Genomic DNA, 26,066 nt, shown 5'->3' with positions numbered 1-26,066 from the left:
AGAGAAAGCAACGGAAGCTGATAATGGAGAGAGAATTAACTAACAGACAGCGTTGGCTTCTGATTCTCAAGGCTGTTTCTAAGCCTTCGTAGGCAGTAATGTTCCACCTATTAGCAAAGTCTTCAGCTTGCTATCTGGAGACACAGCTGTAGGCTATTTTCTCTCAGGCATTTTTGGTGAGGTATTAGAACTGCTCTGAGGAAAGCAATTGGAAGCTGGATTCCAAGAGTCAAGGGTCAATTTTCCCTGGAGTCCTTGGACTGGCAGCAGAATAGTCTCTTTTCTGTCTCCATTTTTCCAAGGTTTCCTGACATCTTCTACAAGAGGTCAGGGCCAAAGTGTCAAGCGTGCCCATTTGGCCTAGAATCAGAAAGCTGATTTCCATTCCTGTTCTGCAACTACCTGCCGTATCATGTTTGGTCATTCTCCCCTTCTGGTTTCTGTTGCCTCTGCTGTAAATTAAGAAGGTTGGGGCAGAACTGACACGAGGACTGAGGGCTCCTAACCTCAGGGTTCTTTTTATCCAACTCACAGGGTCAAGTGCTAATGAAGCCTTTCCTACTCACTGATCATCCGAATCATGTGGAGCTACACTGAGACCTACCAATCATTTGTCCCCAGATAAGGGACCTGGGGAAGTAAACATTTTACTTATATTCCCAGGGGGTTCAAATGATCCAGCAATTTTGGAATCCACTGGCCTGGTGTTTAAGAGGCCAGGCTCTGGAGGCAGAGTCCCACCTTACCCTTTGTGAACTGTGTGACCTTGAACATGTTATTTATTTAAGCCTCAGTTTCCCCACGTGTAAAATAGGCATGATAATAATAATTCCACTTCATGGCATTGTTGTGGTGATTAAATGAGCTTGCCCAGGTAGTTACCTGCATGATGCTACAGGAACTTAATTCCATTCCTGGCTGGGACCTTAACCAGAGGGGTGGGGTACCATGAAAAGTCATGAAGCCCACACCCCACTTCTGCCATTTCCCAGCTGCTTGGCCTTAGACAGATCTCCTTCCCTCTTCGAACCTCCTGATCTTTAGCTGTAAAGTAGGGCTTTACCTCCGAGTGTCCTCTAGGGCTGTGGGGAGGACCTAACACACTAATAAGCCTTTTTTTCGCTGCCTCGATTCATTTCCGCCAAATTCCAAAAGCCACATAGCAGATTAAGATGATTTTGTTGCATTCCCCAAAAATGCATCTCTGAACTGGGGCCAGAGTCATCCTCCCAACTTCCTCTGAGCAACACACATTGTAGTGATCACAGGGCCTTGGTGACATGCCCAGGGTAGGGAGAGAAATGCAGCCCTTCATGCCGTGTGAGTCTGGAGGGAGGTGGACAGCGCAACCAGCCATGTGGAATGGGCAGTGGCTGAGGGCCTCCTCCCTGCCAGGTGTTTATCACAATCATCTCTCCCATGCATTGTATCCCCTGTGCCTATAGGGCTGCCTCTTTGTTCCTGTCTGAAAGGTTTAGAGTGAAATATATCAAATCTGGAACGTGGGATTTAGATACTCATGTCTGCTTTGGTGAATTCAATAATGGGCCTCGGCCCAGATTCAAAGGTTCCGATGGTGTGTTGTTAATCTCCCACCTCCGGGGTGATAGTCAAAATATTTAATGATTAGTGTAGAAGTGGTGCTGACCAGTCAGAAAGGGACCCTGTTTAAACAGAATAAAGCCTAACCAGTTAGCCCTGCTAGGCTGGACATCAGTCTTGCTCCACCTTCTACCTTTCCTGATTCCCTGACCCCTCTTACTGCCTCATCACACCCTCTAGTCCATTTCCCAATACCGTTAGAAGTGATTGATAATCGTAAAAGATTTTTTTTTTCCTTTTCAAAGCCTGTCCTGGAGAGGGCGTAGATAGATTTTTCTCCCATGACACAGGTGGACAGATCACGTTGGCTAGCATATTGTTTTACATGAGAAAACTGGTGCTCAGAGCTCCAGTCACACAGCTGGTAAGTGGTGCAGCCACGATTTAAAGCCTGCCTTCTTACCACCCCCAACAGCCTCCAGAGAATGTCTGCGCTCACGTGCACGTATGTATGGTCTCAAACTATGTGATCTTCAAAGAGCAGGAGGGCAAATAATAGCTCATCATCATCATCACTATTATACATGAACATTCTATCTAAAGGTAGGCATTTTCCCCATCTCTGCTTATAGTCAGAACTCAATACACACACATTGCACCAGTGCTTCTCAAATTCTAATGTGCGTTCACATCACCAGGGGTTCCTACTAAGATGCAGACACTGTAGTTTCGGATTCAGTGGGTCTCAGGTAAGGGCTGAGACTCTGCATTTCAAATAAGCTGTCAAGTAAGGCTGATGCTGCTACTCTGAGGGCCAGGTTCTGAATAAAACCACCAGCTGCTGTCCAGTCGATTCCAACTCATGGCAACTCTGTGTGTGTCAGAGTGGAACTGTGCTCCACGGGCTTGGCAACGGCTGATTTTTTGGAAGAAGATCACCAGGTCTTTCTTCTGGGGCACCAATGTGTGGACTCAGACATCCAACCTTTTGGTTAGCAGCTGAGCGTATTAACCATTTGCACTACCATAAAATGAGCTTGATGCTAGATATGAACTGCAACTCCTTAGGTTATGCCTGAGAGTGAAGAAGCATTGCCCTTCCTTCACTGTTTGAAAGCAGGAGCCAAGTCCCAAAGCCAGTGGTACTGCAGAACCGTGGAGTCCCAAAGGAGCCTCCCTCCCATAATCCTCTCCAGGGTAACCAAATATAGAGAATGTGTTTTTGATTTGCAGTAGTCAGGGCTCCCAGTCCTGTCCTGCAATTCTTCAGGCCCCCAGTGAATAATGTAGCACAACTTATTCTCTGTGTCTGTCTGCCCTGCTCACTGATGGACACAGGGATGCTTGGTGCATCCATGCCCGTGGGGGTGGCACTTGGGCGAGACAAGCTCCTGACTCCGGTGTTCCAAAGCCACGGTTTGGTGCCCAGATCAGAGCTACCTCTACGTGCCGGCTCTGCAATTTTAGACATCATGGGATGCAGCAGAGAGCTGCTTACCAGCAGTCTGGGCTGCAGTCTGCTTCAGGTCAAAGGTGAAACATAAACTCCTGGAAAAAAAGTAGAGAGAAACCAGCTGGGAGAGGACATGGCCTGAGTGAAGCTTTATTATCCTTAAGCACAGAGACAAAAATCTCATACCATAAACCTTCATTAGTTTAACTGGAGGCAGAAAGAAAGTAGTCAAATTAAGACCTAGTGGAAGATGCCTTTTGTGTGGGGAATAGGAAATTTTGCAATCTGTTATTAAACAAAGTCTCTCATCTTTCCCACTAATTATAGTAAGAAAAGAAACAAAAATATCTGCTTTTTTTGGTTATTTTATTCTCAGTGTTCGCATTTCTAGATATACCAAACATGGTCATTTGATGAGCAAAACAAATTGTACAGAGCATATTTTGAACCTTCTCAAACTAACCTAAAATTGTGTCTCTAGTCTGTAAAAGGTGTGAAAACAACAAAAGCAACAAGGTCCGTTTCACTTCTTTTCACAGCCCGCCCCCCCTTGCTGGTTTTGTTTTTAATTTTCTGGCTTCAAAATCCCTGACAATGTTCTTTTTCTAGGAAGGGGAAACCCATCCGAATCACTGAGACATCTGAAGCAAAGACAATTTTTAAAGAACCACAATTTCATTAAACTCAAATGCAGACAGTAACTCAAGTTGGTCTAAGTGTTCCGAAGGAAAAGTCCATAGGGAACCTACCGAACAGATAAGGATAGATTGTAATTAGCACAGTAATTGTAATTAGCAGAGCAACTGTAATTAGCTCAGTGATTGTTCGGAATGGGTGCTTCCAAAGTGACTCCAGGCAGTTTGTTCTCTTAAGTATCTTCTGCTGGTTCCCGGTGATCTTGTTTGCACTGCTAATGTACTACTGTGCTTAACAGTCTCTTTTGTAAGTAAACACTCCAAAGGTACAAGCCAGCCCAGGCCCTGGCCAAGCATTATGCATCCTTAAGTGATGGAGTCCACAGCACTGAAATTTTACTATATTTGCATTATGCTAAAACAATAAAAAAAAAAAATCAGTATATTATTCTCAGAAGAAATATACCTCAGAAGCTATTTGTTATTTTTTTGTTTTACTGATTACATGGTGGGGGCACCTGAGGTCAAAGGGTCTAGTCCTGGCTTTAGTACTTGCTCTCATTTGTATTTTAACAAGTGTTTATTGAGTACTTGTTATGTATCAGGCATGTAATAAGCACTAGGTATGAAAAGACAAAGATCCCTAGGTGGTGCAAATGGTTTGCTCTTGATTGCTCACCTAGATAGAGGTTGGTGATTCAAACCCACCCAGTGGTACCACAGAAGAAAGGCCTGGCAAATTGCCTATCTAAAAATTACAGCCAAGAAAACCCTATGGAGCAGCTCGACTCTGTAACACATGGGGTCACCATGAGTCAGAATCAATTCTATGGCAACTGACGACAACAACAATGAAAAGATGGTTGAGACAGTCAAAGTCTCTACTCTTATGCAGAGGAATGACTGAACAAGCACACACTGCACTGTGCTATGTGCTTCGATGGAGGGAAAGGCAGGGCTAAGAGATCATGATGGAAGTACCTGGCCTGGCTTTGGTGTGGGTGATCAACAGGAGGACTTCTTGGAGGAGGTGCTGCCTAGGATGTGAAGGATAAGAGTAACAGCCGTGCAGGAGAATATTCCAGGCAAGTGAGAGTACTGTGCCTGCAGACATAAATGTCAAAGGGACTCGTGCCCAGAGCCTGAAGACGGTAGTGGGAGATGGGATTGTAGAGGTAAGCCACGGCAGAGGGCGAGCATTTAATAAGGAAGGATTCTTTAAGCTCCAAAGTGACGGGACTGTTACTAGCTATGAGACCTTACATGTTCTTATAACCTTCCTGAGCCTCGGTTTTTTGTTGTTCATTGTCATCAAGTCAATTCTGACTCACGGTGAGCTTATGTGTGCAGAATAGAACTGCTCTGTAGGTTTTTCAAGGCTGTGTGACCTTTGGAAGAAGATCGCCAGGGCTGTCGCCTGAAGTATCTCTGAGTGGGTTCAGACTACCAACCTTTCGGCAAGTAGTTGAGCTCTTAACCCTTTGCTCCACCCAGGGACTCCTGGAGCCTCAGTTGGCGCGCTACAAAATCAAGAAACAGAATATCAACCTCCCAGGAGAATTACGGGCCCGAGGGGGAGGTGATGAGAAAGTCATGTTAAAATGCGTTGTAAAGTGTAAGGATGTGTGCAATGTTAGCAACATTTTCCTGACACGAATCCGAGAAGCTATGAGATACCACGGACTCCAAAATTTTGCGTTGGAGTGCGTACCCGTCACACCTGGGATCCTGTTAGATGCAAATTCACCAGCATTACTTTCTTTGTATTCCCTCCAGAAAAATGTAAAAGTAAGTCTATTCTAAGCTCACATTAATAAGCCTACGCATGTGTATCAAGAAAATTAATTTTTAGGGAAATATTTCCATTTCAGGGAGATGCCCTGAATAGAAATGTATTTAGTAACAATTCTAATGAAGGATATGATTGCAGCTTCTTGGATGTGAATTAGTACAGAAAGCTTCAAGGGCAGTGGCTGGGGTTTATGTAACATTGTCCCTGCATAATTACTGTTAATGATAACTAGTGGAACACCTCAAAGGTGGCTTTTAAGAATCCAAACTGAGCATTTATTTTTATGTCTCATAAGATTCTCAGAGGAGCCTATTAAGTGGGCAGTTAATTAACAGACACGAGCCGGGAGCCAGAGCTGCCTGGGCCTGCTTAGGAAACCCTGGTGGAGTAGTGGTTAAGTGCTACAGCTGCTAACCAAAGGGTCGGCAGTTTGAATCTGCCAGGCGCTCCTTGGAAACTCTGTGGGGCAGTTCCAATCTGTCTTATAGGGTCACTATGAGTTGGAATCGATTTGACAGCACTGGGTTTGTTTTTTTGTTTGTTTTGGTTTGGGCTTGCTTAATTCAGTGAGCACCTGATGACTTTGAAAGACCCTTATGCCCAAGCCATCTCTATTCCCCATGAGGTTCCCAGCAATTCCTGCGAGCTTGAAGCTGCTTCAGCTTCTTCTGGATGCTATATAGACTAGGAGGAAAAAATAAGAAAAAGGGATTAGTCTTCCCTGGCATCCCATAGGCCAGAGAACCAAAGTTACTCCAAGGGGTAGCTAAGGTACCACTCTAAAGTTCTGTTATTCCCACATTATTTCTTAGGAAGGTAATGAGGATCTGGAGCCCCTGGTGGTACCAACAATTAATGTGCTCACCTGCCAACTGAAAGGTTGGAGGTTAGAACCCACCTAGAGGTATCTCAGAAGAAAGGCCTGGTAATCTACTTCCAAAACATCGGTCATTGAAAACCCTATGAAGCACAGTTCTCCACTGACACACATGGAGTTGCCATGAGCTGGAGTCGACTGGACAGCAACTGGTACACACTATGGAGGAAAGCAAGGGAAGGGGGCTAGGGAGCACTAGACAGGAGGTTCTATTTTATACAGGATGGACGAGGAAGACTCATTTGATAAGGAGACACTGTGCAAAGACCTTAACAAAATGAGAGAGTGAGCCATGCAGGTATCTGGGGAAGAGCCTCCAGGCAGGGGGGACAGCAAGTTTGAATCCCTTGGCATGTTCCATGAACAGAAAGGAGCCCAGGTGGATGGAACATAGTGAAAGTGGGGGAGAGTAGTAGGAGACAAGGTTACAAATTAGAAGGTAATGGCTATTGAGAGAGGGAGTGTGAGTCACTAAGTACAGTAATTTGGGTTTTACTGCGAGTGAGAGGAGTAAGAAGCAGAAGAGGACCAAGATCTGACTTATGTTTCAAAAGGCCCATTCCAGCTGGGATGTGAAGAACAGACCTTAGTGGGCAGAGTGGAAGCAGAGAAGGCAGTTATAAAGCTTTTTCAGTGTTCCAAGTAAAAGATGATGGATGTTTGGCGCATGCTCATAGGATGAGAGATAGTCTGATTCTGGGTGTCTTCTGAGGGCTGCTGTTAGGTGCTGTTGAGTTGTTTTAAACTCCTAGTGATCCCATGACAGAGTAGGACTGCCCCATAAGGTTTCCTTGGCTGCAGTCTTTACAGAAGCAGATCATCAGGTCTTTCTCTCCTGGAGCTGCTCAGTGGGTTCAAATTGCCAACCTTTTGGTTTGTAGCTGAGCACTTAACCATTTGCACCACCAGGCTCCTTATTCTGAAATGAAGTCACAGAATTCACTGATGAGGGAGAGGAAGGTTGGCTCCCCGCTATTATGGAGAGGGGAAAGATGGTGAGAGGATCACTTGTAAGGAAGAGGAGTAGAAGTAGAAATTTGGTTTCTATGATAAAAAAATATAATATGTAACAAAACATTTGCCATTTCAGCATTCTTCACAGGTAAAATTCAGGGACATAAATTATGTACGTCACGTCGTTCAGCCATCACCATTAATCTGATTCTAAATTTTCCCATCACCCTTAATAGAAGCTAATTGTCCCCTAAGTAATGAGTCTCCCTTTCAAACTGTCCCTCCTGCCCACTTCTAGAAACCACTAATAAACTTTGGTCTCTGTGCACTTGCCGATAAAAAATAAACTTTTGATTGTGGAAAATTTTAGTCATTTATAAAAGTAGACAATACTACAATGAAACCCCAGATGCCCCTCACCTGCTTCACTAACCATTACCTGGTCATGTCTAATATGTATCCTCATGGAGGTGTCAAGAAGCCAATGGGATACATCAGTCCAGAAAAGAGACTATACTAGAAATGCAAATTTAAGATGATTTAGCATATACCCAGTTGTCGATTCCAGCTCATAGTGACCCCTACAGGACAGAGTAGAGCTGCTTCAGAGGCCTTCCAAGGCTGTAATCTTTATGGAAGCAGACTGCCACATCTTCCTCCTGCAAAAAACTTAGTGCATTCTAACCACTTTCAATTAGCAGCTGAGCACTTAACCACTGTGCCACCAGACCTCTTTCCTTTTAGCATATGGATGATATGATAGAAACAGGAGGGAACTCAGTAGGGAGTAGGTAGAGAAGAAGAGAGGCCAAGCCCAGGGGCTCCCGTCCTTAGAGGTCAGAGAGATGAAGAGCCATCAGCAAAGGAGAGTGAGAAGGAGCTCCCAGTGACGTAAGAGGAGAACCCAGGGAGCAGCACCACACGTTTAAACCCATTCGGTTCTTACAAAAGTGCGTTCAAACAGTGCTATCCGTACCCCCTTCCTTATTTTAACAGATGATGACACTGAGGCACCAAGAGGTTAAATAATTTTCTAAGTGTCATTCAGTTTGTAAACGGTAGAGCCAGGATTTGAATTTAGGCAGTCTGGTTCCCTGGTGGCATAGTGGTTAAGTGCTACCAAAGGGTCAGCAGTTCGAATCTGCCAGGCACTCCTTGGAAACTCTATAGGGCAGTTCTACACTGTCCTGTAGGGTCGCTATGAGTCAGAATCGACTCGATGGCACTGGGTTTGGTTTGGTTTTTTGGTTGGTTCCAAACCCATATGCAAATATCTATCCCTCCCCTCCTCTGAGCACACAGTTGCTCATTCTGCTTCATCCCTGTCATTGTACTGGGCTGAGGGACCGAAGGGTGGTGGCAATAGGGCAGTGGGAACAGGTTTCAAAACCATGCCTGCGTTGAAAGTTATCTAACAATGCACGGCTTTCTGTGTGTGATGGACCACCAAATTCACTTAGTTAAGTCAATAGTACCTAATGTTATTAATGATGAGGATAGTTGTTATTTACTGAGCATATATTTATGGGCCAGACACTCTGCAAAGTGCTCCAAATGCTGTATTTTCTTTAATTCTCACAATGAGCTTATGGAGAAGAGCCACCTTTATATCCATTCTGCATATGAAGATATTGAGGTTTAAAGAGTTTAAAAAGTGGTGGCGAGGGATTTGTTGTGTTCCACTAGTGGTTTTCTAACTGAATTGTTCAGGAGACAATAGGGAAAAGGAAGCGCAGCATAGGCTTTGGGGTCAAGTAGATTTGGGTTCAAATCCCGCTCTTTGCAATGTGATCTTTTTTATGATTGATATATATGTATGTGTGTCTGTCTATATATATATATATACACATATGTACATAAATACTTATACATAAATACATATATGAATACATAGATACATAATATATAATAAAACCTATACATAATACATATATAACAAAACCTTTGCCATTTCAACATTTTTTACATGTACAATTCAGTGACATCAATTACTGTCATGTTCTACAACCATGACCATTATATGTTACTTAAGTGTGATCTTGATCATTGATCCACTCAACCCTCAGTTTCCTTATCAGTAAAAATAATGATGTAATAATTAAAAAAAAACTTACATCTGGTCCTCATATTATTTTTTTCTCTGAAATACTTGTGAAAACCTAAATTAAATCAGTATTTGTGTAATTCTTTATTTAATGTCTACCTCCCCTACTGAACCAAGATCAGGGACTCTCTTTGACTGATCATCATTGTAAATTCCCAAAACCCAGCACAGTGCCTCCACTACTAAGGGCTCATCATAGTGTATCTCTAAGTTAGAACCTGATTTTTTTTTTTTTTAAAGGCTGTGGATAAAGTATATGAGATTTTGTGGATCAGAGAAGCGTCTATACCCACCTACAGATGGGGAACCTCCCTCTATTCTAGCACTTTACACCCTGTACTAGCTTACATTTCAATTTCTGTGTATGAAATTGAGAAAGTAGCATAGTGTAATGATGAGGTGATGACTTTGGACTAACGCTGACCTGGAATTGAAATCAACCTCTGCTGCTCTTAGCTGTATGTCCTTGGTCAAATCATCTGACCTCTCTGAGCTTCAGTGTTCTTTTTGTAAAAGGTGACTGTATTAACAACCTCATACATTGAGCACTTGCTTAAAGAATACAGTGCTTAAAGCAACTGACCCATAGTAGATGCTCAGTTCATACTAGTACTTTTCCCTTCTCACCCTCAAAGTTGTTAGTTTGTATGCCCAGTGATAAACATTAACAGGTTCTGATGCATAGAAGGTGCTCAATAAGTTAAAAGAAAGGAAGAGAGGGAGGGAGGAAACGAGGGGGGAATCAGAGAAGATTCTGTGAACTTGAGCTATAGGACTTGTTAAAAAAATCTGTTTAATTCACTCATTCATTCACCAAATATCATGCACTGACTAAGTGCTAATCACTGTGCAAAGTGCTAGAGACACAAAGAGAGTTTGACAGTTGCAGTATATGCCCATATTTGTAGGTTGACCATAACCCAGTTTGACTGGGACAGTTCTAGATTCTGGAATTGAATTCAACTGTTGCCTTAGGGTCTTGTCCAGTTTAGCACTAATTCCAGACAAAAGTGGCCCACCTTGTATGATAACATGTGTCATCTGCACTCATCGACTAACAAAAAGGAAGATGCTTATTCAAGTGAAATTCAATAAAGTGAACCAAGCAATGTGACATGTGGAAGTCAGACTGTTCTGGTAGCGAAGGGCAAGGACCACGTGGGGTTGAGGACCCCAGGCAGGTACTCCTCGGGAAGTCATGTCTAAGCTGATATGTGAAGGGTAAGTAGGAGATTGTTAGGTGAACAGACAGAGGAGCAGAGATTAGGTGAAAGCCAGGATCTGCCCCGCCGGTGAGACGATAAGTGTTTGTACGAAGAACATGTCACACCAAATGCTAATTTGTTTGAATTTGCCGTCATGAATTTTTATTCCAAACGTAAAGACTGTGGGGAACTCAAGTCGGTGTTCAGAAAATAGCCAGTATGTGGGAGACTTTTTACTGGTCTTTGTTCACCCAGTGTGTCTCAAAAGGGGGGGCTGCACCTTTCTGACTTCGGCATTCCACCTTGGATGGCAAACCGAAGGGAGATGGAAGAAGCATGGGGGGTTAAGAACATGCACTCTTGGGTTGTCCCAAAGGGACGTGTCACAGAGGTGCCAAAAAAGGCAGAGAGGAGAATGCTTGTCCCCCCCCCCCCAAAATTAGATTCTCTTGAAAAGACAGAGGGGAAGTTTTTGTTCTGACAAAGTTATATTAATATCGTCAAGTTGGTGCACTGGGTCGCTGAACTGGTACTTGGAGACTGTCACAATATTGATGGGGAGTTTGGCAAGTTAATTTTAAATGTGTCACTTCATTCTTCTACAACTCTTGCTCCTTAATAAAATTCCATGGTGATTGTGGGCTCAGCTGACAGCTGGCGTGATCTTTGAGTGTGAAACTGGAATGGAATGATTCTTTTTCCTCCTAGCTCCCTCCTCTCCTCCCTTCCCCAAATCCCAGGTTGCCAACTTGAAGTGGGAAATCTCTTCCTTCACAAAAGAGATCCCAATGTTGGGGGGCATCATGGGTCTTTGGCAAGAGAATAGTCTTCGGAGTTAGACCAAGCGAAGTTTGAACGCTCACTCTGCCACTATCTAGCTGTGTGACCTTGTGAAAGCCATTTGAGGTATCTGACCCTCAGATGACTTTGGCATTTGTGATCTAAAATACTTGCAACCAGGCAGGCATTCACCCCATGCCGATCCTTTTCTTCCCTTCAATAGTGTGCAGGACATCAACTGCAGGTATCTGGCCCTGAACTCAAATGACGAGTGAGCTGGAGCCATCCCTCCCCATACACCTTTAGTAGATCCAGTGCTCAGACAGCATCAAGAAACCTATGGAGGAATCACAAGGAATGTAATTATAAAAAACATGCAACACCTTTGAGATCCCCAGTGAGCTTCTAGTGAGCTTTTTGCACAACAGACTAATAACAGTTCTAATAAAGACCAACCCACTGAAGCTAAAACCTTCATTTTCTCTATACCCAGCTGTTTTCTCTGCTGGGGCTCCTGGTCCACTGCAAATGGCCAAGAAGTTGTGCAGACATCCCAAGGATGTAGGCTTGTGACATTTGCTCCCTGGGTCTGAGTTGGACCCTGCCTCCTGCCTATGCTTGAATTCAGTTTCCTCATGTTTGAATTTACACTTCCCTCACCAACTTTGACTTAGTTTATCTTCCTGGTTATCACAGTCAAAGCATCCCTTCCTAACACTGGCCTTCCAGGGCCCAATCAGTTGTACCAGCTGCGTGTAGGCTCAGCCACCCTGCTCCTCCCTCCTCCTTGCAAAGTGAAACCATTTGCATGTGTGAATCCATTTTTTTAGGCATTCAATGTACAGGCATTAAAGTAGTCACTACACTATGGCAGGTCCTTTGCTAAGCCCTAGTATTTACAGAAGTAAATTAAACAGCTCACAGTCTTGGTGGGGGCAACAGAGATGAAGACAACCAAGGAAAGAGAAATGGAAGAAACCAACAATGATAGACATGCGTATCCTTTTGAGAGTCTTCTGATTTTCTGTCTAGGACTCAATCCGAAACCCCTCTTTAGTTACCACCTTCTCTTTCCTCCCCTTGAGGGACAAACTCCTTGAAAGAAACTTTTTGTTGCCACTTCTTCACTTCCCAATTGCTTCTCACACCTTTTAATTTGATTTCTCCCACATCATTCCTCTGAAATGCTAGAATCTAAACTATAATCAGCAATGAATACAGTGACCTTATCTATGCAGCAACTATGCATAATGGTTAAGAGCTCCTGTGTGGCAGGAGGTATTGCCAGTCCTCAAGGGCTACAGGCACTAGTTAGCATTGCAGCCTGAGAACAATTTCATCACGTGGCTCCCCACACAAGAAATGTTGACCAGCTCCGTAGAGCATGTCTTCACAATTGTTTTGAGAGGTTCCCACATTATTTTCACTTGGGCTTTTTTTTTGACCCTGACATGAAGTTTTTAGCATTAAGGACTAATAATAAAATAGTAATTATTATAAGAAGTAGTTTTTTATTTTGTTTTTTTTTTTTTTTTCAAATAAGGAAACTGATACCTAAAGAGGTTAAAGAAATTGTTTTCAATCATAAAGCTAATAAAAGGAAGGCAAGGTCAGAATGTGAACTCAGGTCTTCTGAATTATGTCCTTCCTACAGCTCATTTTCATCTTTGTTCTAAGGTCTGTTTCCTTTACCTTTGGATTCCAGAGTAAATTCATGAGTTGTGGTATTATCTTTCTAGATTCCCTATTTGCCAACATCACAGCTTAGGTGTTTGCTATTCAAAGTGTGGTCTGCATACCAGCGGCATAGACATCATCTGGGAGTTTACTAGAAATGCAGACAAGCCCCCTCCAACCATCCCCAGAAGATGCACTGAGTCCTAATCTGCATTTGAATAAGACTTCCAGGGAGTTCGTATGTAAATTAATTTCTGGACAAAAGCAGTGTTTTCCAAAGTGTGGTCCCTGAACCAGCAATAGTAGTAGCATCTGGGAGCTTGATAGAAATGCAAATTCTCAGGCCCCATTCCCAACTTTTTAAAGAATCTGAAACTCTGGAGTTGGGGCCCAGAAATCAGTGTTGTAACAAGCACTCCTCTCCCCACGTAATTCTGATGCACACCAAAGGTTAAAACCACTGGGTATAGAGGAAAGTATGCTAGTCATTAGAATCAGACACACGTGGGTTAGAACCCAGGGATGTCCCATTCCTATCCCTACAACTGTTGGTCACACCGTTTCTGACCCTTAGTTCAACCCTTAGTTCCTCATAATGTAAGTGATGATGATTGATGACAATGGTGGTGATGATACTTGCCCTGTGGGGTGGTTATGATGATCAAATATCTGTGAAATGCCCCTTCCCCTGGGTGCCCCAGGATCCTCCTCAGCCTTACAGATGTTGTATTCCTCGTCTGTGGTCCCACTGGCCCTTCTGACAACCCCCTCCAGGCCACAGATGAGGGTGAGAATGTCTCTGTCTCCTGACGCTTGGAACAGTACCATGAATCAGCACCGATGGCTCTATTCTTCAACCAGATTCAGTAATAACACTAATCCACACGGCACAGCTTGAATCAGAAGCAATTTGAATTAATTTGGCAAGTTGAACATCACACACGACAGTATTCAATATTTTGCTGGAGCTCAGATCTATAACCTTTACTGCTTCTCCTTCGTCCACTAATTTTGTAATTTTGTCAGGAAACGCTATCAAGTTGTCCAGGATGATTTGTTCTCCATGAACCTCCAGTGCTCCTTATCGCTCACAATTCCATTATCTCCTGGATGCTTACAGATTTTCTCTGGGCACATTCATCCAATTATTTTACCAAATATTGACACCAGGCTTACTGGGCAGTGATTTCAGGCTTACCTCTCATTAACCTCCTTGGAAGGCCAGTTCTGCATCTGGTCAGTTTCTGGGCCACCACTCCCCAAACTTGCCTTCTCCTGCACAGAGCCATCAACTCCTATTGGGTAGTTTTCCCCTGTTGTTTGCTTTTCCCCACCACCCCTCATCCCAATAACCAAGGCCATTTTGCATATGTTGTTGTTAGGTGCCAAAGAGTCAGTTCTGACTCATAGTGACCCTTTGGGGAAGGAACACAAGTTTTGAACCCAGACACATATGGATTACAGTCCTGGCATTACCACTCGTATTGTGTGACCTAGGACAAGTGACAACATCTCTCTGAGCCTCACTTTTTTTTTAACCATCTGTAAAATGGGACTAAGTAAACCTCATATGGAATTTCTGAAATGATTAAATGACACAAATGCTTCATACTCTTAGTTCTACCTGGTGGGTAATCAGTGCATTATTAAAGATAATCAGCCCTTCCCCTGCACCTTACCTAATGCCCTTCCTTTAACAGAGAGGACATAGAACCTAGGCCTTCTGATTCCTTGTTCCACCTAACTCACTGGGTCTATTTTTGGCTCCTGCTTGTGAATCACTGGTATATAAGGGTGGATGCAACCTCATGTGAGGACCACAGTTTGTCCATTATAGAATGCATTTCAGTCCCCACTGGCCTCTCAACTAAGCAGCCTGGTAGATCACAACCCACACAATGACACATGGAGAATCTGCATCTACCCCTATAACATGACGGTTAGATTTTAAAGACTCTGCTAGTCCTGGGATTCTCTGATCTGTCCCCCTTCTCTGAGATGTTGGAGTCAAATATGCCTGTAGTCGTGGTTGGTTTGTTTGTTTCATTTGCTCTCTGGGGTAAAGACACTAGGTGGAGGGGAGATGAGCAGGTCTATAGGGGTAAAAACAAACATAACGGACGTGTCCACATTAAATTAATTTCATTGATTTTTCTTCCCCCCTTTCCTTTGCAATCTCAGAGTGTAGAGGTTATAATTGGGCTGTTTATTATCCTCTGCTGAGGGACTCTGCCAGCTCGCAGTCTAGGGTGCCTGGAGCTCCTTGTTTACATATCACCCTTCAAGACGGGATAACAGGTAGTCCTCTTTCCATCCTGAGTCCCATTCCATTCCCTTTTATTACGTATCTCTGCAATTCTATTACCTGCTCTCAGTCTCAGTGAGTCAGCCACAGTAGCTGCAGCAATGATGGCTTTCAGAGCTCAGCTAATGACGCAGGCACTGAGGTGTCTCCAGACCCAACAGCCGACTGAATCTCAATTTAGCAGGATTTGAGACCATGGCGTCATGCATTATGCATGAGCGGGTGCCCGCATGTGTATATGGGAGCTTGCGGGTCTGTTAGAGGGAGCTAGGAGGTACGCATTTATACTTGAGACCCTGCGTGTTAGCGGTCACCGTGAGGCGAATGAGATGTCTGATTGTGCAGAGTGTTTGCTGGGAGATTGCCAGGAGGGAAGGGAAAGAGATGTTGGCAAATATGAATAAGCTTCTAGCCTTCCCTTGTCTTAAGGACTGTGTTCTGCTCCCAGGAAGGCAGGACAGCAGCTGGGTTCTGCAGCAATGTGCCGGGGATCAAACTTTCCTCAATTGTTTACTGGCCGGGTCACATTATGCTGAGGAATTAAGACTCAGTTTAAGTGCCAGGATGATGCAGACGTTTAGTGGTTCGATTACTCAAAAGGTTGGAGGTTCAAGTCCACCCAGAGGCAAGTCAGAAAAAAGACCTGGTGATTTAATTCTAAAACCTCAGCCGTTGAAAACCTCATGGAGCACAGTTCTGCTGTGACACATACGGGGCACCCATGAGTCAGAGTTGACTCTGGCAGCTTGCAGCTGTTTTTTTTTTGTTTGTTTGTTTGTTTGTTTTTTCTGTATCTGCTTATGCGGTCATCATCTACCCACTACCACTGCCGTCTCTACAGAGGGGATTAAATGGAATAATACAAGCAAAGCTCTTAGCCCTGCACTTAGCACCAGAGAAGATGCTCAGTAAATGCCGATCACTATTATTAATTATTCTCTTCCAGAAAGAAGTTTCTACCTCCAGATCTCATGTCCACGCAGGTCACTTGCATAGACACAGGGCACCTTCTCCTCCACCCTGATGGATACAACCTGGCCACCTTAGAATAGAGAGCACTAGAGACAACAGAGGTAGAGTCTTATCCCTTGGTAACCTACAGATGAGGAGTCAGAATAGGTCAGACTAAGTTCCTTGGAGGGGGCCATGAGGTCTGCAGATAAGCCTCAGGAGTCCCTCCCAGACAGATACAGATGGGGCTGGACAGTGCTTTGCTAGTGTCTGTTTCATATATTGGAATTAGTTCCAAACATTGCTTTTGCTACAAAAAAAACCACCGCTCCAGCAGGTCACTCGTGTGCTTACACTTTTGATGTTCTGTGATCCTACAACTTCCTGGTGAAGGAGCCACACAAGCAGAGAAGACACTGATCTCTCTCTCTAAAACTGTAAAAGACAGTTATTTCTTGGAAATCCTGGGAACGTAGGGCTAGTTTGGGATAAGCGTGCATTAAAAGTGTGGGGATATTCTGAGTCAATGTATCTAGGCTAGAACTCTGACTCTTTGGGAGGGGAAGAAAGGGTTTCTAGTCAGACAGAGCTGCTTCCATTCTGGGCGCCACCTCTCAGTTGCTCTGTGATGTTGAGCAAGATTCTTAACCTCTCTGAACCTGAATTTTCTGATCTGTAAAATGGGGATGTTTCCTACTGCAAGGGGTGAAAAAAAAAAAAGGTAACATTAAAGGAGATCATTATGTAATCTCACAGTGCCTGGCCTGTGGTATATACTCAAGTGCGTGCTTTCTCTTCCCTCTTCCTAACCTGAATTCTGAGTTCTGTGTCTGTTCCAACTCTTCGAGGCCTGTCCTTGTGTGAAATACTTCCTGATGAGGAAGCAGGGTCCCACCTACCTTCCTGGCATTAAGCTGTCAGATCTTCTTTGTAACCCCTGTTCTCCCTCATGATCTCCCCACTATGTTACAGCATTTCCTCCCTAGAATCCATTGACCTCTGGGGTAAGGTCACAGTAGGAGTGTAAGCTCCATGACAGGAAGCTTCCATAAAGGTAAAGCTTAACTGTAGCAAGTTGGGAAGTCCAAGACAGGCCCCCTAGGACAGTGCAGGTATATGTGGGCTCAGGGTTGGGGCCCAGTTCTTTGCAACAGGAACCACGTATGTTGCAAAGGCTAAAGGACACAGATATGGGATAATGGTTTAGGGTTAGAATTCCAGCTCCCAGAGAGAAAGTGGCAAGGATCAAAAGAGTGTGACTTGCTAGGCAGGTTATCAAGACAGGCATTTGAGAAAATAAAGTGGAGGGAATCCCTATTCCCAAGGATGAGAGTAAAACCATCAGCCAGCCTAGTTTCTTCCCCTTCCATTCCTTTCTTTATTTCTCTTTCTTTTCCTTTTTCATCCTTACTGCTTCTAGAAAAGCCTCAAGCTAGCAGGAAAGATAGATCTATAAAGAAATAATGACCGCACCCCTCAGTGAGTGATTTATCCTACGTGAGTACCAAATCCTTACCCAAAGCTAAGTCCCCTTATCTCTGACTAGGAAAAAGAAAACCAAATCCACTGCCACTGAGTCAATTCCAACTCATAGCGACCGTATAGGACAGAGTAGAACTGCCCCATAGGGTTTCCAAAGAGCACCTGGTAGATTTGAACTGCCAACCTTTTGGTTACCAGCCGCAGCTCTTAACCACTACACCACTAAAAAAAAAAAAAAAAAAAACACCACTAGGGGTTCTTAAATTTCCTGTTTCTGGAATCATGCCTGGTCCCAGTGACTGTATATTAAGATGAGGCTACTGGCTAGAGTCAAGTGGCTCAGGTACAGGAAGAAGAGTGCTGGGGAGATGGTGGCTGAGAAAGAAGGCAGTCCTGGGAATGGGGCTGATCATGTTCCCCCCATAACGAACCTCTGGTTGTCACAGTTTTCTAAGGGTTAGCTTGCATTGCATCACTCATATTGCTAACTCATTGACTCAACTAGATTACAGGACTTTGCCTGACCTGACCTCTGCCTCTTTGCTCTTAGCTTGTGGCCACCTTAAATCTAGTCTTCGGGTTTGCAATGGTCTAACTGAGTTCCTCATCACCTTCCACAGCCCTGTTAGAAACCCTAGGATCCTGGCGTTTCAGAGAAAGGGTAATATTTAATGTACTTCATAAATGTAATGGTATGGACACCAAACAATAAGAACAGACCCTGGAGCTATTGCATTTGCAGTCAGCTATAAAAGCTATACCACAAGTACCAGTGGCATGAACTAGCAGAATCCCCACCACTACATGCGACTTAGATCTTCTCTTGATGTCTACACTCTTGGCTACCTGACCTCTTGGTCTTGACCTTTTCTGAGGGAAGTGACCATATTCCAGCTGGGCATGGCCACCATTGCTGTCCATAGTGCTGCATGAAGCCTGGCACTCAACCCTGTAAATCTCCCAACCATCCAGTCAATCCTTAGGGTGGCCTCCTGCCCTTTAAATGAAGATCTATATTACCCTTCATCTTCTCTTAAGATAAAATGGAAATGAGGTAGGTAATTTCAGAAAATGTGATTCCCAAGGACAGTACATACTGAGACAACTTGGATTCATCCATTCATTTATTCATGAGCCCCTACTGTGTATGTGCAACAGGCTCTGTATGAGATCCTAGAGATAGACACATGAACGGGTTCTATCCCTGCCCTCTTAGAACTGTTGTGGTGGTGGGGAAGAGCTAAGAGTAAACTAAATACAGCACTGTTTGATAGAAGTAACAGCCACCATTTATTATGTGCTGAGTATTGTGCCAGGTGCTTTCTGTGGGTCACCTCATTTCTTCTTCCCAGCAACCCTCTGAGGTAGGTATTCACTATCCCCATTCTACAGCTGAGGAAATATTGGAAGACTAAGTAACATGAGCAGTATTAAGTGCCCTGAACCAGGTCTTGTCTAGTCTGAATAACAAGCCCACTAGCCCACTCTTACTCATTGTGTTCTGTGTCTTCTGTGTTATGATAGAAGAAGCATAAAGTGCAGGGGACACCTGATAAAGCCTGGGTCTCCTGAGACACTTCTGAGAGGAGGTGACACCTTAGTTGAATCTTGAAAAGTGAGTGGTTGTTAGGGAAGGACAGTGAAACAGATAATTCAGGCAGAGAAATCAGCAGGTAAAAAAACCACAGAAAGTGGGAAGAAAACACTACAGATGGTTTGGTCTTTCCTGAGCATGGGGGTGAGTTTTTGGAGGGAGGGTGAGCGAGGTGGTCATGTAATACCCACCCCTATCCCTTTTGCTCTTCGAAGGCATCTTAATGGGCAGATTGTTTTAGGGATGAAACTAGATTGAAGCATGTGAAAGTGTCCTTGGGGAAACCAGCCAAAGAGTCCTGATCAAGAACTTTTTACAGAGGACTCTTGGCTTCCCCACAGGGAACTCATTATCACCTTGAAAAAGCATGTATGAGTACACATGTGTTCAAGAACCAGAAACTAACAAACTGGAAGGGAAGCTGGGAGAGGGAAGGGACTGGAAACAAGGTCCCATAAGGAAGTATTCAAAGCCTGTTTATCCTAGAGAAGCAAAAACTCAGGGGGGAAATGAGAACTGACACCAAGTCTCAAAGGTTGTGACAAGGTACAGAGTAAGGGACCAGAGCTTTGGAGTCAGACAGGCTATGAAACCTTGGGCAAATTACATCACCACTCTGGGACCTGAGTTCCTCAGAGGTAATAAGGGGAATACTTAACAGCTTTGCAGCACTATCCTGAGAATTAGAGATGCTGTATGTAAGGCACCTGGCACATAACAATGGAAGCTGTTGTTGCTTTGTTTTCCTGGAGAAGATGCAGGTGAGGGAAGGACTAGTTTTACATAGATCTCCAACCCTGAATCAACCCAGCCAGCCATCTTCCTTCTAACATGGCCTCCAATAGCAGCTGGGTCCTCAGCACTAGTAGGAATTACCTCGCTGCTCTCCTCCTTCTCCCCATCCCCCCCGCCAGTGGCTTTTTTCAAACCTCCAAAGCCCTTGTTTAGATGCCCAAACAACTTCAGCCTTCCCTCCTCCCTTTTCTATTTTAAATTTTAAAATATGAGCCTATCAGGCATGAAAGGAGATAATTTCCAAACCTCCTTCAGATGTACCCACACACACACACACATTCTGACATCCCCCTCTTGCTTTAGGGGACAAGGTGTTTCCTCAACTGCCTGAAGAAACCCACGCTCTCCAGTATCTTAAGCAACCTGAATCCTTCAATTGCCCTCCCTTTTATCTTTTTTTTTTTTTTATCTTAAATGTCTCCCTGTCTCCTCACTCTTTCCCCTCAGCCTGTAAATGTGTTCATCTCTCCGCATCTCACCCCACCCCCAAATTTTGAATTGCCTTCTAGTTACTACCTTATGTCTTCCATTCACAGCCAGACTTCTAGAAAGAGAAGGCTGTGCAAATGGTTTCCACTTCCTCACTTCCCACTTACTCCTCTACCCACCACAGTCTGCTTCTGCACCTATCACTCCACAGAACTGCTTGCTTCTACCAAGGCCAGAAGTGTGCCTGTTCATGGTTACACCCAAAACATAGGTTTCATTCTTCACATCAACTCTTCCCTTTATTTAGTGCCATTGTTCACTTTTTCTTGATACTTTCCCTTGGTTTCTGCTCGTAGTTTTCTTCCAGCCTGTTTGGGTATTTCTCAGCCTTTCTGGGGCTTTATCCTTAGTACTTTTGTTTTCTCTCCTTATGTACTCTCTGTGGGCTATACACTATCAAGGCACCCCATGATTGTTGTTAGTTGCCATGGAGTTGGCTCTGACTCATGACAGCCTTATGTATATCAGAAGGAAATGATGTCCAGTCCTGTGTCATCTCCATGATCATTGGTATGCTTGAGTCCATTGTTGCACTTATTATGTCAATACATCTCAATGAGGGTTTCCCTTATTTTCATTAGCCTCGACTTTATCAAACATGATGTCCTTTTCTAGCAGTCTTTCCTCATGACATGTCCAAAGGTGCTGAAGTCTTGCCATCTTGCTTCTAAGAAGTATTCTGATAGCATCCCATATATGCTATCATCCATATCTGTATCCCCAGCCTGGGTCTTTCTTCTGAGCCAAAAACAGGTATAGCATATCACAGAGTGTTATTGTTAGGTGCACTCAAGTTGGTTCCGACTCATAGCAACCCCATGTACAACAAAATAAAACACTGTGTGGTCCTGTGCCATCCTCACAATCGTTTGTGTTTGAGCCCATTGTTAGGGCCAGTTTGTCAATCTATCTCATTGAGGGTCTTCCTCTTTTTCACCGATCCTCTACTTTACTGAGCATGATGTCTTTCTCCAGGGACTGGTCCTTCCTGATAACATTTCCAAAGTATGTGAGATGAAGTCTTGCCATCCTTGCTTCTAAGGAGCATTCTGTCTGTACTTCTTCCAAGACAGATTTGTTCATTCTTCTGGTTGTTATGGATTGAATTGTATCCCCCCAAAATGTGTGTCAACTTGGCTATGCTATGATTTCCAGTATTGTATGGTTGTCTACCATTTTGTGAACTGATGTGATTATCCTATTGTTGTAAATTCTAACCTCTATGATGCTAATGAGGCAGGATTAGAGGTAATTATGTTAAAGAGTCAGGACTCAATCTACAGGACGAGGTTGTATCTTGAATCAATCTCTTTTGAAATAGAAAGAATCAAGCAGAGAGGAGAGGGACCTCATATCACCAAGAAAGAAGATCCAAGAGCAGAATGTGTCCTTTAGTCCTGGGGTCCCTGCACTGAGAAGTTCCTAGACTAGGGGAAGATTGATGACAAGATAGATAACTAAGACAATATTCTTCGCCAACACCATAATTCAAAGGCATCAATTCTTCTTCAGTCTTCTTATTCATTGCCAAGCTTTAACATGCATATGAGGCAATTGAAAATACCATGGCTTGGGTCAGGCACACTTTAGTCCTCAAAATGACATCTTTGCTTTTTAATACTTTAAAGAAGTCTTTTACAGCAGGTCTGCCCAATGCACTACATTGTTTGATTTCTTGACTGCTGCTTCCATGGGTGTTGATTGTGGATCCAAGTAAAATGAAATCCTTAAAAACTTCAATATTTTCTCCACTTGTCATGATGTTGCTTGTTGGTCCAGCTGTGAGATTTTTTGTTTTCTTTATGTTGAGGTGTAACCCATACTGAAGGCTGTAGTCTTTGATCTTCGTAAAGTCTTCTTCACTTCCACCAAGCAAGGTTTTGCCAACTGCATATTGCAGGTTGTTAATGAGTCTTCTTCCAATCCTGATGCCCTGTTTTTCTTCATATAGTCCAGCTTCTTGGATTATTTGCTCAACATGCAAATTCAATAAGTATGGTGAAAGGATATAACCCTGACACACATCATTCCTGATTTTAAGTCACACAGAATCCCTTTGTTCTGTTCAAACAACTGCCTCTAGATCTATCTACAGGTTCTGCATGAGCACAATTAAGTGTTCTAAAATTCCCGTTCTTTGCAATGTTATCCATAATTTGTTATGACCTTTTTTTTAACACAGTCAAATGCCTTTTCATAGTAAATAAAACACAGGTAAACATCCTTCTGGTATTCTCTGCTTTCAGCCAAGATCTATCTGACATCAGTAACAGTATCCCTTGTTCCGCGTCCTCTTCTGAATCAGGCTTGAATTTCTAGCAGTTTCCTGTCAACGTACTGCTGCAACTGTTTTTGAATGATCTTCTGCAAAATTTTACTTGCGTGTGATATTAATATTATTGGATAATTTCTGCATTCCACTGGATTACCTTTCTTTGGAATGGGCACAAATATGGATCTCTTCCAGTCAGTTCACCAGGTAGCTGTCTTCCAAATTTCTTGGCGTAGACAAGTCTACAACCATACCACCCTAAACATATCCTGTCTCGTCTGATCTTGGAAGCTAAGCAGGGTCAGGCCTGGTTAGTACTTGGATGGAAGACGACCTGGAAATACCAAGTGCTGTAGGCTAGACCTACCACTCATCTCTCAGTTTGTTGTACTGTGGTGGCTTGTGTGTTACTATGATGCTGGAGGCTATGCCACTGATGTTTCAAATACCAGCAGGGTCACTCATGGTGGACAGCTTTCAGTGAAGAAAGACTAAGACAAACTAAGAAGGACCTGGTGATCTACTTCTAAAAAAATTGGCCAGTGAAAACTTTATGCATAGCAGGGGAACATTACCTCAGAGTAGTCATGGGCATATAGATGAGTTTTAAAGTAATCATTTTAGATGAGATTATCCAGAGACACTATAGATAGTAAAGAGAGCCAAGGACAGATTGCTTAGAGATGGGGACAAAAGGAGTGGCCAAGGAGGTGGGAGGAAACGCCAGAAGGTAGTCATGGAGACTCCAGGAGTACTTGCTTCAGGAGGAGGATTTGCTCATCTGTGTAACATGCTACTTAGAGGTCACCTAAGACAAAGGCAGAAAACTGACCTGTGGGTTTAGAAATTGGAAGCCATCAGTAGTGGTAGTAAGAGTGGGACATGTGAAAAGAATGTAATAAAAGCCTGATTGCAATGAGCTGGGTAGATGACGAGAGGTGAGAAGTTACAGACATGGAATAACTCAAGGACTAGTTATAGTTTTATAGGACTAGTTCTAGTTTGCTAGAACTAATTTTGCTAGAATGGGCAGGGGACTGGATTTGTGGAGTTCACGATATACCTGTCATTTTACTTCTGTGTACTCCTACTAAAGTGTTAACTACTTGAAGACAATGTCTTTGTTTATTTGTCGGCTTTGCTTTTTATTTGTCAGCACTTTTCTCCCTCTCCACTTCCCCCTTTTCTCCTTCCCTCATTCTTTCTCTTCCTTTCCTCCCTCCCTCCCTTCCTTCCATGTGACTGCATAGCACTGTGCTGCCCACAGTTTTGATCCCACAGGGCTCTAAAGGACTCCTCTAACAGTGCTGGCTGCAAGGACCTCTGCGCACAATTCACTGGGAGTTTCTCCCTGTACTGTGATGCACAGGGGACAGAAGACACCAGAAGAAAGGCTTCCGCATTGCCAACATCCCTTTTAAGAAGCCTGTAGTCTCTGTCTCTGGAGCCACTCAGCTCACAAACACGCTCTTTATTAGTGTCTACTTGTTACTGTGCTATTAGGAGCTGTCAGCTCCCTCTGTTCCTAATGTTCTTCTCCGCTTTGAAATGTTTTGTCAGGCCCGTGTACGCCTGAAGAACAGGGGTCCCGAGTTCAGCAGAATGTCTTTTACAGCGCATCCTCCAAGCCTGTCTCTGGGTGTCCTGCTTAATTAAACCCGAACCGTCACCTCCGCCTCTCCTAAGCAACCCCTCCCTTTCCTCACAGGGAGACAAACTCAGGGAGCCAGCAAACGGCAGCCAGAGCCTCTCATCAGAGGGGACATGGGTGTGTGCAGGTGGGGGCTGTTGTTGTTGTTAGGTGCCGTCGAGTCGGTTCGGACTCATAGCAACCCTATGCACAACAGAACGAAACACTGCCCGGTCCTGCGCCATCTTTACAATCGTTGTTATGCTTGAGCCCATTGTTGCAGCCACTGTGTCAGTCCACCTCGTTGGGGGTCTTCCTCTTTTCTGCTGACCCTGTACTCTGCCAAGCATGATGTCCTTCCTTCTCCAGGGACTCATCCCTTCTGACGACATGTCAAAGTATGTAAGATGCAGTCTCGCCTTCCTTGCTTCTAAGGAGCATTCTGGTTGTACTTCTTCTAAGACAGATTTATTCATTCTTTTGGCAGTCCATGGAATATTCAATATTCTTCGCCAACACCGCAATTCAAAGGCATCAACTTTTCTTCGGTCTTCCTTATTCATTGTCCAGCTTTCACATGCATATGATGCAATTGAAAATACCATGGCTTGGGTCAGATACACCTTAGTCTTCAGGGTGACATCTTTGCTCTTCAATACTTTAAAGAGGTCCTTTGCAGCAGATTTACCCAATGCAATGCGTCTTTTGATTTCTTGACTGCTGCTTCCATGGCTGTTGATTGTGGATCCAAGGAAAATAAAATTCTTGACAACTTCGGTCTTTTCTCCGTTTATCACAGTGTTGTTCATTGGTCTAGTTGTGAGGATTTTTGTTTTCTTTATGTTGAGGTGTAATCCGTACTGAAGGCTGTGGTCTTTGATCTTCATTAGTAAGTGCTTTAAGTCCTCCTCAGTTTTAGCAAGCAAGGTTGTGTCATCTGCATAACGTAGGTTGTTAATGAGTCTTCCTCCAATCCTGATGCCCTGTTCTTCTTCATATAGTCCAGCTTCTCATGTTATTTGTTCAGCATACAGATTAAATAGGTATGGTGAAAGAACACAACCCTGCCGCACACCTTTCCTGACTTTAAACCAATCAGTATCCCCTTGTTCTATCCGAACAACTGCCTCTAGATCTATGTGAAGGCTCCTCATGAGCACAATTAAGTGTTCAGGAATTCCCATTCTTTGCAATGTTATCCATAATTTGTTATGATCCACATAGTCAAATGCCTTTGCATAATCAATAAAACACAGGCAAACATCTTTCTGGTATTCTCTGCTTTCAGCCAGGATCCATCTGACATCAGCAATGATATCCCTGGTTCCAAGTCCTCTTCTGAAACCAGCCTGAATTTCTGGCAGTTCCCTGTCGATATACTGCTGCAGCCATTTTTGAATGATGTTCAGCAGAATTTTGCTTTCGTGTGCTATTAATGATATTGTTTACAATTTCCACGTTCGATTGGATCACCTTTCTTGGGAATAGGCATAAATATGGATCTCTTCCAATCAGCTGGCCAGGAAGCA

General features: G+C 43.7%; 1 protein-coding gene and 1 pseudogene across 8 annotated transcripts in view; both read left to right on the top strand.

Annotated features, from left to right (window-relative positions):
* ASTN2 (astrotactin 2) overlaps positions 1 to 26,066 on the top strand; it is a 1,062,617-nt gene that overhangs the window by 665,967 nt on the left and 370,584 nt on the right. The gene's annotated exons all lie outside the window — the stretch shown is intronic.
* LOC126083494 (uncharacterized) lies at positions 23,148 to 23,266 on the top strand (annotated as a pseudogene).

This window comes from Elephas maximus, chromosome 9 (assembly GCF_024166365.1).
Source record: "Elephas maximus indicus isolate mEleMax1 chromosome 9, mEleMax1 primary haplotype, whole genome shotgun sequence".
NCBI classification, from domain to species: Eukaryota; Metazoa; Chordata; class Mammalia; order Proboscidea; family Elephantidae; genus Elephas; species Elephas maximus.
Note: the sequence above shows the minus strand (reverse complement) of the source record. Positions and strands in the feature narration are given on the sequence as shown.